This window comes from Phyllostomus discolor, chromosome 2 (assembly GCF_004126475.2).
Source record: "Phyllostomus discolor isolate MPI-MPIP mPhyDis1 chromosome 2, mPhyDis1.pri.v3, whole genome shotgun sequence".
Taxonomy (NCBI): Eukaryota; Metazoa; Chordata; class Mammalia; order Chiroptera; family Phyllostomidae; genus Phyllostomus; species Phyllostomus discolor.
The window spans coordinates 139,208,293-139,224,070 of NC_040904.2; positions in this window are offsets into that span (position 1 = coordinate 139,208,293).

Sequence of the window (15,778 nt, forward strand, 5' to 3'; positions counted from 1 at the left end):
CTAACAAAAAATAAACTCCTCTGATGAAGTTATCCACACTATATATTTTTTAAATGACATCACTGTATTTCAGTTGCATTATTTAGACTCACCTTACAAGTTAAAACTGTGGAGAGAGTTACTATAGAGGAAAAAACATATATTTTTGGAAACACCCACATATGATAGAAATCTCAGCAGTTAGAAATATACAATGAGCTCTTTATTTTAAATTTAAAAATATAAAACATACAATTAGCTTTCAAGTAAGTCCCAAAATGTGTCAATTTCTGTTGAAAACAATGCAAGTATTTTTCCTTTTGTCCCAGAGGGAAAATTCTCCTGAAAATGAGTTCAATTTAATTTTATTTTCTTAGCATCATTTACATTTCGTTTTTATTGAATGGTCTGATATAGTTTTTTTTAGAATTTCTCAACATTTTGTTATCAGATTACATATTCAGTTGGGTATCAAAATCTTCAAAAAACATAATTATACTTCAACAATGAAGAAAAACACAAAAATAAGTACTCCTGGTACTAATCCTGGGAAATAAATACATTAGAGTCTTAGGCTATTTCTCATTCATATTTGTATCATTCTTCTAGCATTTACTATTTGCTGTCTGGTATTAAACTTTTTGTGTGTACAGTTATGTCCGCATCTAAGTGGAAAACTTCATGATAGGGATTATGCTTCATGTTTTGTTGTTTGTTTCTGAACAGCACTTAATTAGCAAATCCATAAACATTAATTGATTGACAAATGCATTTCAAATTGATTACAGAAAGTATGCAAAGTTTCAAGGAAAGTGGTTACTCATAACTTTTCCCCAGAAATATTTTATACTAGCTTGTCTTTAAGTTTTGATTTTTCTGCCTTAAAAGGATTAATGTTTGCTTATACATTCAACAAATTCTTATTGAATGCTACACTCTGTTCTTTGGAATATGAACCAAGGTAAAAAGATCCTTACTTTTATGAAACTTACATTAGTGGGAGGAAATAAACAGACAGGCAATTAAGCCAACAATGTATAATTCCAATGAATAAAAAGAAGCTCATAATACAGAGACTCTGCGGCTACTTTGAAATCATCCTCTATAGACAGATGACAGTCTGGGAAAGTTTAGAAGTATGTTGAATTTAAAGATACCAAAACCAATGTTGCTGAAGTATAGGTGACAAGAGAAGGGGATTATTAAATAATGGCAAAGAGAGAAAAAAGCCAGACTATGGAATGTCCTTTGCAAACTAAGGTAAAGGATTTGGATTTCATAAAAAGTACAATGGGAATCCACTAGAAGGTATTAAGAAAGGATGAAGCAAGATCTGACTTACATTTTAAAAAGTAGTGATACTAGATTATAGAGTGGAGATGATTTGGACAGGATGCAGTTGAGATGTGGTTAGACAGCTGTATCAGAACTTCTGATTTTTCTTTGATGAGCCTGAAATATTCATCTGCCATGCATGCAGAGATATGATGTAGAAGAAAGTTAATTTCTAGAGATCCAAAGAGAAAGGGTTGAAGATAGGGATTTGGGGGCCATTAGTATTTAGTTGGTATGCAAAGCCATGGATTGTATAACTAGAAATGTTACTTTGTGAGAATATTGAGAAGGTGATGAAATAGAGCCTTGAAGCACCTCAATACTTCAACAGAGGTTGAACAGAGGAGAATCATAAAAAAAGACAGACAGAGTGGTGAAAGGACAGGGGAAATAATGAGATAAGAAGTGAAAATGAGATAAGACTGAAGAGTAAAGTAAATATAGTGAAAGAGCAGAAGCATAGTTTAAGACAAGACTAGAAAGGGGTACATGGGATGTGGTTTCATGGAAGTCATTGGTGACTTTAACATAAGCAATATCATGGAGTGGTGGGAACAAAGTCTGACTAGGCTGAGTTTACCTATGAAAACAATGAGAAGATCACATAATATATATTAGGTGATGACAATAGTAATAAAATAAAACACCTATCATTTAGTGAGTGCTGGCTTTACATATGGCATTTTGCTAAGCACTTTTCATGTATTATTTTACTAATTGCTTGCAACAACACTTTGAAAGCTATATTATTATCCTAATTTAGAGGTAAGGAAATTGAGACCTAGAGAATTAAATAACTTGCTAAGGTTGCATTGCTTTATCACAAGCAAAAGATTTGCAGCATTGATCTTTTTTTTTAAGATTTTATTTATTTATTTTTAGAGAGGGAAGGGAGGGAGAACGAGAGAGAGAGAAACATCAATGTGTGTGGTTACCTCTCATATGGCCCCCACTGGGGATGTGGCCTGCAACCCAGGCATGTGCCCTGACTGGGAATCCAACCTGTGATGTTTTGGTTTGTAGCCCGCACTCAATTCACTGAGCTATGCCAGCCAGGGCTATATTTTCAATATATATCTTACTTTTTTTTTTTAAGTAATGAACTCTAAAGTTTCAGAAACCTAGTTCTTTTTTTAAAGATTTTATTTATTTATTTTTAGAGAGGGAAGGGAGGGAGAAAGAGAGAGAGAGAGAAACATCAATGTGCGGTTGCTGGGGGTCCTGGCCTGCAACCCAGGCATGTGCCCTGACTGGGAATCGAACCTGCGATGCTTTGGTTTGCAGCCTGCACTCAATCCACTGAGCTATGCCAGCCAGGGCTATATGTTGCTTTTTAATTACAGCAACAGTTCACATATGTTTTGTTTTTAGAGTTTATTAACCTAACTGGACCACAATAAATTAATAATCACATTAGCACTACAAAGAATTGATGAGTGCAGAGTGTAATATTTCTGATTTTTCAATTCTAAAATCCAAGTCTGGAGGATTTAAATTATCTCTAAACTATGTGTGTGTCAAAGTTCCAGATATAATGAATATATTTTAGAATGAGAGGACTTTTTAAAATTCATTTCTTATTTAAATGGTTTTCCTTGAATGTCACAGTAAAATAGCTAGAATGATTCATATTTCATGATTCAATATCCTTAAAATCAACATGTGTAATTTTAGATGATCAGACTATACAAACATTTATAATTTAAAAATGTATCTAAAAAATGGAAGTGTGCTATGGTAAGTTAAATATTTGTGTTGTGTAAACTAATGGAAAACAAGTATCTACTTACCTTGCACTATACTAAAATAATTTCATAAAGATTAAATATTTAAATGTGAAAACTTAAACACATTAGGAAATCTGGAGTTTAAAAAAAAATTGGGATTGTGAGTAGCCTTTCTAGACAAAAAATAAGAAAAGAAAGCCTGAAAGTTTTGACTACACAAAACACAAAAAAAAGAATAACATGACGCAAAAGTTAAAAAATGTAAAAACCTGAGGAAGTGTTTTCTTCACTTACACACACACACACAGCATATACAAAAGACAACGTATATTATGCATATAACTAGTTTATACAAACAATAAAAGAAAGATGGACAGCTCAATTTTTAAAAAATGGGCAAAAATATGAAAAGGTAATTTAAGGCAAACATAATGTCTAATGAACAAGTGAGATGTCCAATCCTAGCAATTATTCAAGACATTCAGATAGGAACAATGTTGAAGTTGTCTTCACTTACTTAGTTCAGTAAAAGGAAACAAAAGAAAATTGCTAATGAGTAATGCTGGTAGTGTGTGGATTATTAGGCACATTCAAACATTGTGGGTAGGAGTGACAAATATTTGTTATAGAGAAATTTTGGGAAAATACCCAATTATTTCCAATTGTTTTCAATTATTTCCAATTTTGTATATTTTGGGAAAATATGCAAAAATTTGAGAAATTTTGGGAAAATACCCAATTATTTCCAATTATTTTCAATTATTTCCAATTTTGTATATTTTTTTTGTAATGGACTAGAGAAAACTAGCACTATGTATATTATTTATAAGTGAAGCCTTCTAATTGTCACCAAACCCTTTTCTTTAAGGTAGAGGTTTTTGTACCAGGCTACACATGAGAAACATATGGGTAATTTTTAGAAAATACCCCCAACTAATAGCGTGAAAATCTCTGGGGCATAGACACTGCTAATTTAAAAAATCTTCCCAGTGGAATCCAATGCGCACTAAGTTGAGATCTTTGTTATAAACACCTTCTTCACCTTTTCTATTAGAAGAGTCAATAACAAACCTAAAGCCCATTCTATTGTTCAGGAAAATTGCTGACCTACTTTACTTAATGGAGAGAAGAGGATTTAGATCTTAGCTGAGCTTCTCTAAAAAAAATTTGCTTGAGGCCTAAAGGGAAGAAGCCTAGGGATGCTGGCTGGATTTCATGAGAAGCATCAATCTCTGTCCAGGAAAAATAACAGATCAGAACACCTCTTCTTCTTTTCCCTCATTTACCTTTGAATGACTCTGGAGCTCTAGAAGCTTCAGAGAGGAAGGCTCCCACCTTTAGTTAGAAATCTGGAATCAGATTGGGTTATATGATGCTTAGTTGGAACTAAAACACAGATGAAGACATTTGATTTAGCTTTGTCCCTCTGTGACTTGAAATTTCCTTTTCATTGAATTATAAGAATGAGAGTATGAATCATCCAAGAGCAGTAGTCCTATTGAATTATGGCGAACACCAGAACAATATTATTGAAGCCTATTTGTAAACAGTGTGGCAATAACTATTTAAAAATTTCATCATACCTTATATGTTAGCATTTCCATTTACTGAGTTATATGGGGTATGATTTCCAAATATGGCTGTCAATAACTTCTCCCTTCACTGCTTCACTGTACATACATAGACTCAAAGAAATGGGGACTATTTTCTCTCTTCTTGTATGTGGGCTAGACTATGACTTATACAGTAGACCAATAAAATGCAGTAGAAGTGACATTCTGGGATTTTCATACTAAAACTTAAGAGATACTGCAGCTTCCATTTCTCTTTCTTGGGAACCAGAAGACATGACATAAAGAAATCCAGGCTACACATTTTGAGTGATTAGATGACACATAGAGAGACACCCTGAAGGATGAGAAACCACCTTAGATGAGATCCCAGTTGACTGCCACTGTGTATGAGTGAAACTAGTCAATATCATCCAGAACAGAAAAACCACTCAACTGAGCATTGCTTATATTCCTGATCCTCAGAGTCATCAGGAATTATAAATCTTTATTGTTTTAAGCCACTAAACTCTTAGTTGGTTATATAGTTATAGATAACACTCATCCATTCACTCATTCATTTGTTTATTTATTCATTATTGAGCATCTATTGTATATCAGGTGCCATTTTATACATTGGAAAACAGACAGGACAAGATAGAAAAGATTCTTTCCTTTTAGAGACTACTTCCTAATGGAGATAATAAAGAAAGTAATATCAGAGTGTAATAAATACCACAGAGGAATTATGTCAATGATGACATAGAGTCTCTGTATGAAAGATGCTATAGTAGAAGACTTATCTGAGAAGATGACTTTTGAGTTGAGAGATAAAGGATGAGAAGGCTCCAGTCCTAAGGAAAATTGGAAAATTTCAAGCAGAGAAAAGTTGCAAATATAAATGGGAATGTTCTAAGGATAGAAGAAAGGATTATGTGGCTGGTATGCAGTGACAGATGAGGAAAGGAAGTCAAGAGTTAGTCTATTTAAGATGATTAGATAAAGAAGATGTGGTATATATATGTGATTGAATATTACTTTGCCATAAAAAATAAAATCTTACCATTTGTGACAACATGGGTGAACCTAAAGAGTAGTAAGCAAAGAGAAATAAGTCAGACAAATGAGAGGAGAGGGATAATGGGGTAAAATAAGGAAAGGGCTGTCAAGGAACATGTATAAAGGACACATGGACAAAGCCATAGGTTTGAGGGTAGGAGGTGGGGATGTGTGGGGCAGAGGACACATGGAGGTGGGGAAAATGGAGACAACTATACTTGAATAACAGTAAAAAATTATTAAAAAAGAGGAAAGACTAACTTGCTGCTTTATTAAATTTACATTCTATTGAGGGAGAGATGCAATAAACAAATATGTAATATAATTTGCTTTTTCTTTTCAGTCTTCTAGAGAGTAGACACAGAAATGGATGTAGAACTGAAGAAGTTTGTAGAGGACTAACACCAATAAAAAGATAAGGGAGGAAGGGGCACTGGGCAGAGGTCAGCCATGATGATGCACCTGACAATAAATATCTCTACCCATCCAATGAGGCACTCCGGCACAAAATATTCTCATTAGAAGTGCCTAGGTTGTTGTATTGGCCTGTTGCTTAGCTGTTGGCTGAGGTCTCCAGAGAAGAGTTGTTATTTGTATGTAAAATTGAGTCAGGTCCTGAAGGCATTAATGGCTGGAGGCTATTAGTACCACTCCTTATTTCTGGACAACAGAAAGGTGGTCTGAGGACAGCATTTCTGTTTTTATTTTATTTATTTTTTATTTAATCACTTTTTTATTGTTATTCTATTACAGGTGTCCTAATTTTTCCCTCTTTGCTCTCCTCCACCCATCTTCGCACCCCTCCCCCACCATTCCCACAGTCAATTCCCACACTGTTGTCCATGGGTCATTCATACATGTCCCTTGTCTAGACCCTTCCCCTTTCCACCATTATTCCCTTGTGCCTTCCCTTCTGGTCACTTTCAGTCTGTTTCTTTGTCCATATCTTTTTAAATAAAAACAAGATAAGAGAAAGTGATGTGGGAAGCTTATTTAAAACAGAATAGTAAGGAAGGCCATTGATGAGAAATTAAATGAGCAGAGACATGGAAAATAGCCTCGATCCATTTGAGAATCTGGGGTAAGGATATTTCAGGAAAGCAAACAGCAGGTGAGATGGGGCTCACCTGGGAGCAACCCAGTGTGGCTGAAGTGAAGAAAGTTGGCAAAAAAGAGGTAGTATGAGATTGTGAAGATAGGCTAAGAACATAAGTAGAAACTTAAAGGCAATGGTTAGGATATTTTTCTGAATATTATGGAAGGTTTTGAAAAGGAGAGTACCATGACCTGATTTACATTTTAATAAGTTACATTGGAGAATGTAGCTTATTCTGGTTTGCACTAGGTTGTTAGTGGTGGTAGGTGTTCAAAGAGGTAGGATTCAAATACATATTTAAACCTTGGCTTTCTGATGGGTTGAGTGTGGGAGATGAGGAAACTGTGAAGTCAAGGATGACTTCTTGGCTTGTGAACTGAGAAAATGTGAGGGGAGGAGAAGAATGAGGGAGGGACAGAGTTAAGGTCCTAGTGGGGAGATAAAGAGTTGTTTCAGATATGTTCAGTTTAAGGTTTGTATTAGATTTCTAGTTGACAGGTAAACAGGTTAAGAAGAATATTGCAAAGCTCAGAGAAGTATAATGGAGATTACATTTGGGAGTCGGAGCATAGATGAAATTTCTAGTAAAGAGATTGGATGAGATCACCTATGGAAGTGAGCGTAAATAGAGAAGCTTACCTCTGATTAAGCCCCAAGGCAGTCCACAATTAGGAAACAAAAAGAGGAGGAGGTAGCAAAGGAGGTAGAGAAGGAGTAGTCAGACTCAAAAGAAGAACAACACAAGAAGATGTGGTATTCTAGAAAGCCAAATATTAAAAAAAAAAAAAGAGGGGTGATGATCAGCTATGTCAAATGCTGCTGAGGGATCAAATAAGGTGAGGACTGGGTATTGACTATTGGAAATGATATGAAGGGAATCAATGGCGACCTTGACAGGAGCAGTTTCATAGCAATAGCAATGAGGAAAGCCTTGTTTGAAATCAAGGTTAAGAAAGGGAATTGGAGTTTGAGATAAGAGAAGCAATGCAAAGATGCATGTGTGTGTTTACATTTTAACCCTATAAGGAATTTTTTAAAGAGACACTATACATTGTGCATTTTGGACTATGTTTTGCTATTAACAGATGAAAGGTCTGAAATATAGTTGAGTGAGCTGGTGAAGGCAGTCAAGCTCTGCTGTTAGGTAGTACAAAAATCTTTATAAATACTCTGCTTTGGTAAAAAGATTTATATGAATTTTTCTAATGCAAAAGTTTTTACCTGGGATGCCAACAGCCAAATATATCTATATAAATTATAGTATAAACATTTTTGTTTGGAACAGCATTCAATTTACATTTCTGCAATGATAATTAGACCAGTGGAAGTAACATTAATTGGTAGTTAACTTATAGCAATTGCTCTGGGCTCATCCATACTATTATTATTATATTGTTTCCACATAAATTATTTCATTTAATACTGAAAAATGATCCTATGCAAGTCCTCTATAGATGAGAACTCTGAGGCTCTGAGCTTCAGGTAATTTTCTCAAAATCGCAGAGCTTGTTTCAGACATGGAGTTCGATTGGGCGTCTGCTGTTGGGCTCTTGCTTACTCTGGTATGCAGTGCTACGTCTTGATTGAAAATTGCCAAACAGTATAAAAGAGGCAATCATTTAGGCCCTGCAGGACACCAATCAAAACTTTTAAATACTTCAGAATGAAGTATAACCCAATAATTAAGGATCTAGGAATTATACATGTTAATTAAGGTTATTTATTTTTTGTTTTTCCTAGAGAGTGTGCTTGGTTAAATAATTATGACAGTTGGCCTAATAAGTAGAACTGAATATCATATTAAAAATTTTTTTGGAGTTTTGGGGCTCTGTATATATTCATAGTATATAAATGTACCTGAAATTTCTTTTTCTTTAAATTTATTTTTCAATTACATTTGACATACAATATTATATCAGTTTCAGGGGTACAACCCAGTGATTAGGTATTTATATACTTTATGAAATGATCACCTTGATAAATCTAGTCCCCATCTGACACCATATTTGACATTTCTTTTGTATAGAAATTCAACTCAGTAGCTTCTCCCATCTTTAAAAGCAATATACAGTCATATACACAATTATGAAATTTTAAAACATTCTTGAAGAGTATATTATAAGGCAAAGGAATAAATTGGCATACTTGGCGTTGATAAATAACAATGCAAATATCAACACATTTATTTATGACTGTGTTTAAAATAGTGATCTGAAGCTATAGTGTAGCACTAATTGTGATATAATGTTAAACTGATAATGTATTCCAGAGCTATGGCAACTATTACCTAGGTAACCACAAAAATATATCTTGAGCTGAATTTATAAAATGAAAACTATTCTTTTGGGTTACTGTTATTGCAACATGTAAAATGAGCACATAATTTAAAGTGATTTAGAATTGTGTAAAATAGATTTTTAAATTATATTTTTACATGATTAGAGAAGATAAAATAATTGCAAAATTTATTTCAATAAAATATACCAAATGTGTGGTAATAATTAATACTTTACAGATTTTTTAAAGGATTTACATTTTAATTTTTTATTGTATTTTTCCCATTAAAGGGCCCCATAAGGGGACATGTTAGTCCCCTTATACCTTCCTCCAATTACCATCACCACACTGCTGTACATCACACATTTCCCCTAGAAAATTAAATATGCCCTATATTGTTTTTAGGAAATTCTGAGAATTATTGTATGAATTACCAATTGGTAGACTATATCCACTATTATTCAGAGAGAAAACAATCACTGACAGAATTTTTTAAACATTCAATGTAGATACATATACATGTTTAATTCTCATTCATTGTTCTTAGTGTTTTTGCATAATTCTGTTGCCTTGATATTAAGGCAGACTACATTCTCCACCTCCCAGCTAGTGGTGTTTCCAAGTTAGGTGACTAAATTTTCTCTAATCGTGTGTGAATGGAAGAGATGCGTGCCACTTATTGACTTAGTCCTGGGCGTGCACCACCATGCTTTCTTCTGTGTGTTAGCCAGATGCACTCTTAATGGGTTAGTGACCCGACTTTAATCATATGATCAAGACAAGGCACTTAGAAATTGTGCAAGAACATGAAGGAAGAAACCTCAGTTTTTGAATGATGGCTTGGGGCAGCACAGTCTTTTGACCAGGACTGCTCACTTCAGACTATCAGATGACAGCTAAACATGTCTTTATCTTCTTTAAGCTACCCAGTTACTGTCAATTCTCTTTATTACAACAGTCTTGACTAAATAATACTGATTTGACTGGATTCAGTGAGAGAAGGGATAGGTTCGGATGCTTTCTCAAGTTCACAGGTTCAAGTTAGTTCATTTCTACCTGGGTTATACTCTTCCCTGTAATGACATCAGTTCTGGCAATACGATCTTTCTCACACTCCTCCAGTTATTTTATCATTTAGATCATGTGTGGCTCTATCTCTTCGTAATGCTTACTCTATTTACTTTTGATGTTTCTTATTACAATGTTATTAACATAAAAAAATTGGGGTTGTTGTCTTGACAAGACAACAAGGAGAGGCATATGTACATTGCAATTTTGCTAGAGAACTTAACCCAACTGGATCAATTTCCTCGAATGTTCTTGGCTACTCTTGTCTTTACTGCCCTTACACTTGTGATTAAAAGAATACAAAGTATTCCATAGTCTACCTGTTTTCCCTCCTTTAAAAGTTTTTGTACCTCTGATGATTTATATAGATACTGATGAAAATACAAAATTAATGACTTTTAAAATGCAATGTATATAATTTATTTTTCTAAATATATTTTTGCAATATATCATTTTTGTATATAATATATTTACTATATATTTTTCTATACAATATTATTTTTTATATTTTTATGCAATATATTTCTGCTTTTAATTTATTTCCTAGTCATTTCTTCCTCATTTTACAGAGGAATAAATTGAAAGATAGAAGGGACTTAACACAGCTGCTAGCTAGAGGGAACAATTCTCAAACTTGGTGACTTGAACTCAAGGTTCATTTATGTTTTCTAAATAGTAATGGAGTAAGGTTGCAGAATGTACAATTTAAGAGCTTGGGGAAAGAAGGGACATAGAAAAACAGCAAAGAAAAGTAAAGGATAAAGAGAGATTTGTGGCCCTGGCTGGATTGCTCAGTTTGTTAGAGTATCATCCTGATGTGCCAAGGTTGAGGGTTCAATTCCTGGTTGGGGTAAATTGATATGTCCTCTTCTTTCTCTCTAAAATCAATAAAAAAAATTTAAAAAGCAAGATAGATTTATAGGCATGTGGGGAAACTGGACTTGTTTTAGGTGACTTATGGTTGCGTGGTTGAGAGGCTTCATTAGAAGTGACTGTTCTCAGGTATCCCAATATTGAAAGAACATTTTGTTGCCAGATAGACTGAGAATTCCTAATGATCTGCATGGACAAATACCTATGTCCAGAGTAGACATAAGCATCCTGGCTCACCTGACCAGTGTTTTAAGGTATGTGGTGGTGTGTAGTAGGAGGCCCTACTCTAGCACAGCCTCTTTTGACACCAACAAGAATTTCCTTACTCTGTCTTGCTAATTTCCAAAGTGAAAGCATTAACATAAGGGGGAATCTCTTCCTGGTGCTTGACTATTTTCTGGCCCTCATTTCCAGTTTAGTTATAGACTTACTTATGGCTTTTTCACCTTTCTGTTCTTCTTTGATTAATCTCTCTGTATTCTCTCTATGTGGAGTTTATCACATACAAGTTAGAATGTATGAAGTAATAAATGTATATGTTTATATACAGTGCTAGATAAAGTGGTATCAGTGAAGACAGAAAGACATGTATAAGAAGCTTTGACAAATATCAACAGTTAAATTAGAAAAGTCAGCTATTCTTAAAAATGGAAAAAGTTATTTTATGTTCTCTTTCAATATCTTATTATCTTTTGTACACATTTCAAGAAGTGGCAACTGGAGATTGTTGGGATGTTCTGCTACTAGTTGTTAGGAACCGCCCTCCCTGGTATCAGAAGATGAAAGCCCCGCCTAGGCTAAGGCTAAGGGAACACCCTTGGAACCATAAGCCAGCAAGGAGACAAAAGCTTATCCCCCTGGCAGGAATGCTGCTTTTGCTGCTTCATTCATAACTGAACCCCAAAGCTTGGTCGGTTAGCCAAAGACGGGTAAGATTCCCCAAGAGGGGAACGATCTAAGGCAGGCACGATCACGTGGGAGGCCCCCCCAAAAGAAGGACTTTGGGGGCTGGTGATGGACGCTCGCTCCTCGGCTTTGACATAGCCTGAGTTCTCATTGTCTGGGAGAAAATCTCCTTATCTCTTGGTTGCCTTAGTTCCCTTGCTCCACCTAAGCCTGAAACAATGACAGGGTGGTGCAGCTCTGTGCTGAAAGGGTGGATTCCCCCGGTGATCAGGCCTAAGAAAGAACATGTAAATTACTGTGAAACCTTCTTTGTTTAAAATGCTCTCAGTTGAATGAGAAGGGTCCAAGGAGGAAGTTAGTTTGTTCCTCAAAGTCTTACAGCTCTTTGACCCTGACTCAAAATAGACCAGCAGAGTTCCTTGTTATCTATTGTTCCTTACTTCCTCGTAAGGAGTACTGTACTTTACCTGAATTATTATGCAAAACGAGCCCAATAAAAGCAGGTTTGGATGGCAAATTGGTGCGCTCCCCACTAGAGGGGGTAGCCATTCCGTCCCTACTTCTCCACAGAAACTAGTCTGTCTCTGTGCATGTTTTTTCTCGTGTTTTGTTGAGCCATCCGCACCATTCGTGATCACTGCTGGTCGGTGACCCATGCATCAACTAGTTATGGCTAACATTTAAAAATGTATCCGCATTAGTTTGCTGTGCCACCATAACACAATACTACAAAAAGAGTGGTTTAAACAACAGAAATTTATTTTCTCAAATTCTGGAGCCTGGAAATCCAAGATCAAGGTGTCAGCAGGTTGGCTTTCTTCTGAGGCCTCTCTTCTCACCTTATAGATGGTTGTCATCTCACTATGTCCTCACATGGCTTTTTCTCCAGGCACATGCGTCTCTGGAGTTTCTCTGCATGTCCAAACTTTCTCTTCTTTATAAGGATCCATTCAGGTTAAATCGGGGCCCACCCTTATGGCCTTATTTTAACTTAATTCTTTAATGGCCCTATCTCCAATATAGTCATATTCTGTGGGAATGGGGGTTAGGTCTTCAGCATAGGAATTTGAGGAGAAAGAGACACAGTTCAGCCCAGAACAAGTAACTAACATTTAATAAATGGCAATAGTGAGTCTGCACTATTCTAAACCCTTTTCTTATTCTGGCTTGTTTAATCTGTGAAACAAACCTTAGAGGTAGATACAATTAAAAATTCCATTTTACAGATATGAAGATGGAGGTTCAGAGAGGTGAAACAACTTTCTCAAACTCACAAAAGTAATATGTGGCTGAGTAGTGAACAAACAGGTGGCCTGTTCTCAGAGATGCTCTCTCAGCCACCATGCCATTTAATGCTAGTTTATATATAAAAAAAACAACAAGAAGTAAGTCTTCTTCTGAACATTGTATTTATATGTTTACTGTTACATTGTATTTTACTGTTACAATGTAATTGTAAAATATAATGTAACAGTAAACACATTAAGAATGGATCCTCAGCTCAGAAGAAGACTGACTTGTTTGTTTTTGCTCTATTACTCCATGCTTTTCAGAAAGTCCTTTGATCTCTTTAGGGCATCCACAAATCTCTTTTGCAAATAAGAAAGACTACATAAATGACAACTGTTGTAGTAATTTAATCTGTAGGGGTGTGTTTGTCACATATATTTATGGGCATTCTGGCTACTGAGCTGAGGCAAGACTGTTACTTTCCAGGAAAACAAGTCTGTGACAGCGTGGGTGAGAGAAGGCCATGCAGTGTGTGGCAGTAAAACTTTTGGCTCCTGTAGTAAATATAACATGGTACCCAAAGATCTTAAGCCTGGTCTGTGCATACATTCTAACTTTACAATTAAGTGAAAGATTTATTATTCCTAAAATATTCAGAGGTATGAAAGAAAAAAACTCTTGACAGTAGGAAACTAGTTTGATGCAGCTATAGGCTTCAGAGTTATTTGAAGTGGCCTAGTAAATACAGCCAGGGGTTCCCTCCCTGGACATAAAAAATCTCATGGAATATCAACATCAGACAAGACCACTCCAAGACCATGACTGAGTGGGAAAAAATAAGGCCACTTCATCAACCATCTCATCAGATATCAACATCAAGCAAGGCCACTTCACAGCTTTCCATTAAATCATTTTTTAAAAATTTTTCAGTTACAGTTGACATAAAATATTGTATTATTTTCAGGTGTATACCCTAGTGATTAGACATTATTTCCCATGCTAAGTGATCATCCCAATAAATCTCATACCCATCTGACACCATACATATTTATCAAAATATTATTGGCTGTATTTTCTATGGTGTTCTTTATTTACAATACAACCCTATGACTATTCTGTAACTACCAATTTGTACTTCTTAATCCCTTCACTTTTTTCATCCACCCCCTCAACAACCCTCCCATTTGGCAACCATCAAAATGTTCTCTGTACCTATGAGTCTGCCTGTTTGTTATATTGAATTTTTTTAAATTTTATTTTAATTGTTGTTCAAGTACAGTTTTCTGTCTTTTATTCCCATTACAGCCCACCCACCCATCCCTCCCCACCTCCCTCCCATTTCCATCCCCCCTAGTTTTTGTCCATGTGTCCTTTATACTTGTTCCTGTAGACCCTTCCCCTTTTCCCTAAAATTCCCTCTCTTCTCCCCTCTGGTCGCTGTCAGCCTGTTCTCTATTTCAGTGTTTTTGGTTATATATTTTTTGTTTGCTTATTTTGTTGTTTAGGTTCCTGTTAAAGGTGAGATCATATGGTATTTGTCTTTCACTGCCTGGCTTATTTTGCTTAGCATAATGCTTTCCAGTTGCATCCATGCTGTTGCAAAGGATAGGAGCCCCTTCTTTCTGCTGCATAGAATTCCACTGTGTAAATGTACCATAGTGTTTTGATCCATTCATTTACTGATGGGCACCTAGGTTGCTTCCAGCACTTGGCTATTGTAAATTGTGCTGCTATGAAATTGGGGTGCATAGGTTCTTAGAGATTGGTGTTTCAGGATTCTTAGGATATAATCCCAGCAGTGGAATTTCCACATCAAAAGGCAGTTTCATTTTTAGTTTTCTGAGAAAATTCCATACTGTTTTCCTCAGTGACTGTACCAGTCTGCATTCCCACCAGCAGTGCACTAGCGTTCCCTCTTCTCCACAACCTCTCCAACACTTGTTGGTTGCTTTGTTTATGATGGCCATTCTGACTGGTGTGAAGTGGTATCTCATTGTGGTTTTAATTTGGATATCTCTGATAGCTAGCGATATTGAGCATCTTTTCATGTGTCTCTGGATGCTCTGTATGTCCTCCTTGGAGAGGTGTCTGTTCAAGTCCTTTGCCCATCTTTTAATCGGGTGGCTTATCTTCTTAGAGTGGAGTTGTGTAAGTTCTTTATATATTTTGGAGATTAAACCCTTGTCTGAGGTATCATTGGCAAATATGTTTTCCCATATGGTTGGTTCTCTTTTTATTTTAATACTGTTTTCTTTAGTCATGCAGAAGCTTTTTATTTTGATGCGATCCCATTTGTTTATTCTTTTTTTTATGCCCCTTGCTATAGGGGACATATCAGTAAAAATTATTCCTCATTTCACTTATTGTATGAAATACCTGAGATTTTCCTGCATATGTTCTCCTCTAGGATTTTAATGGTGTCATGGTTTATATTTAAATCTTTTATCCACCTTGAATTTATTTTTGTGTATGGTTTAAGTTGGTGCTTGAGTTTCATTTTTTTGCACATAGCTGCCCTATTCTCCCAAAACCATTTGTTGAAGAGGCTATTTTTATTCCATTTTATGTTGCTGCCCCCCTTGTTGAATATTAGTTGACTGTAGAGACTTGGGTTTATTTATGGGGTCTCTGTTCTGTTCCATTGGTCCATGTGCCTGTATTTTTATGCCAGTACCAGG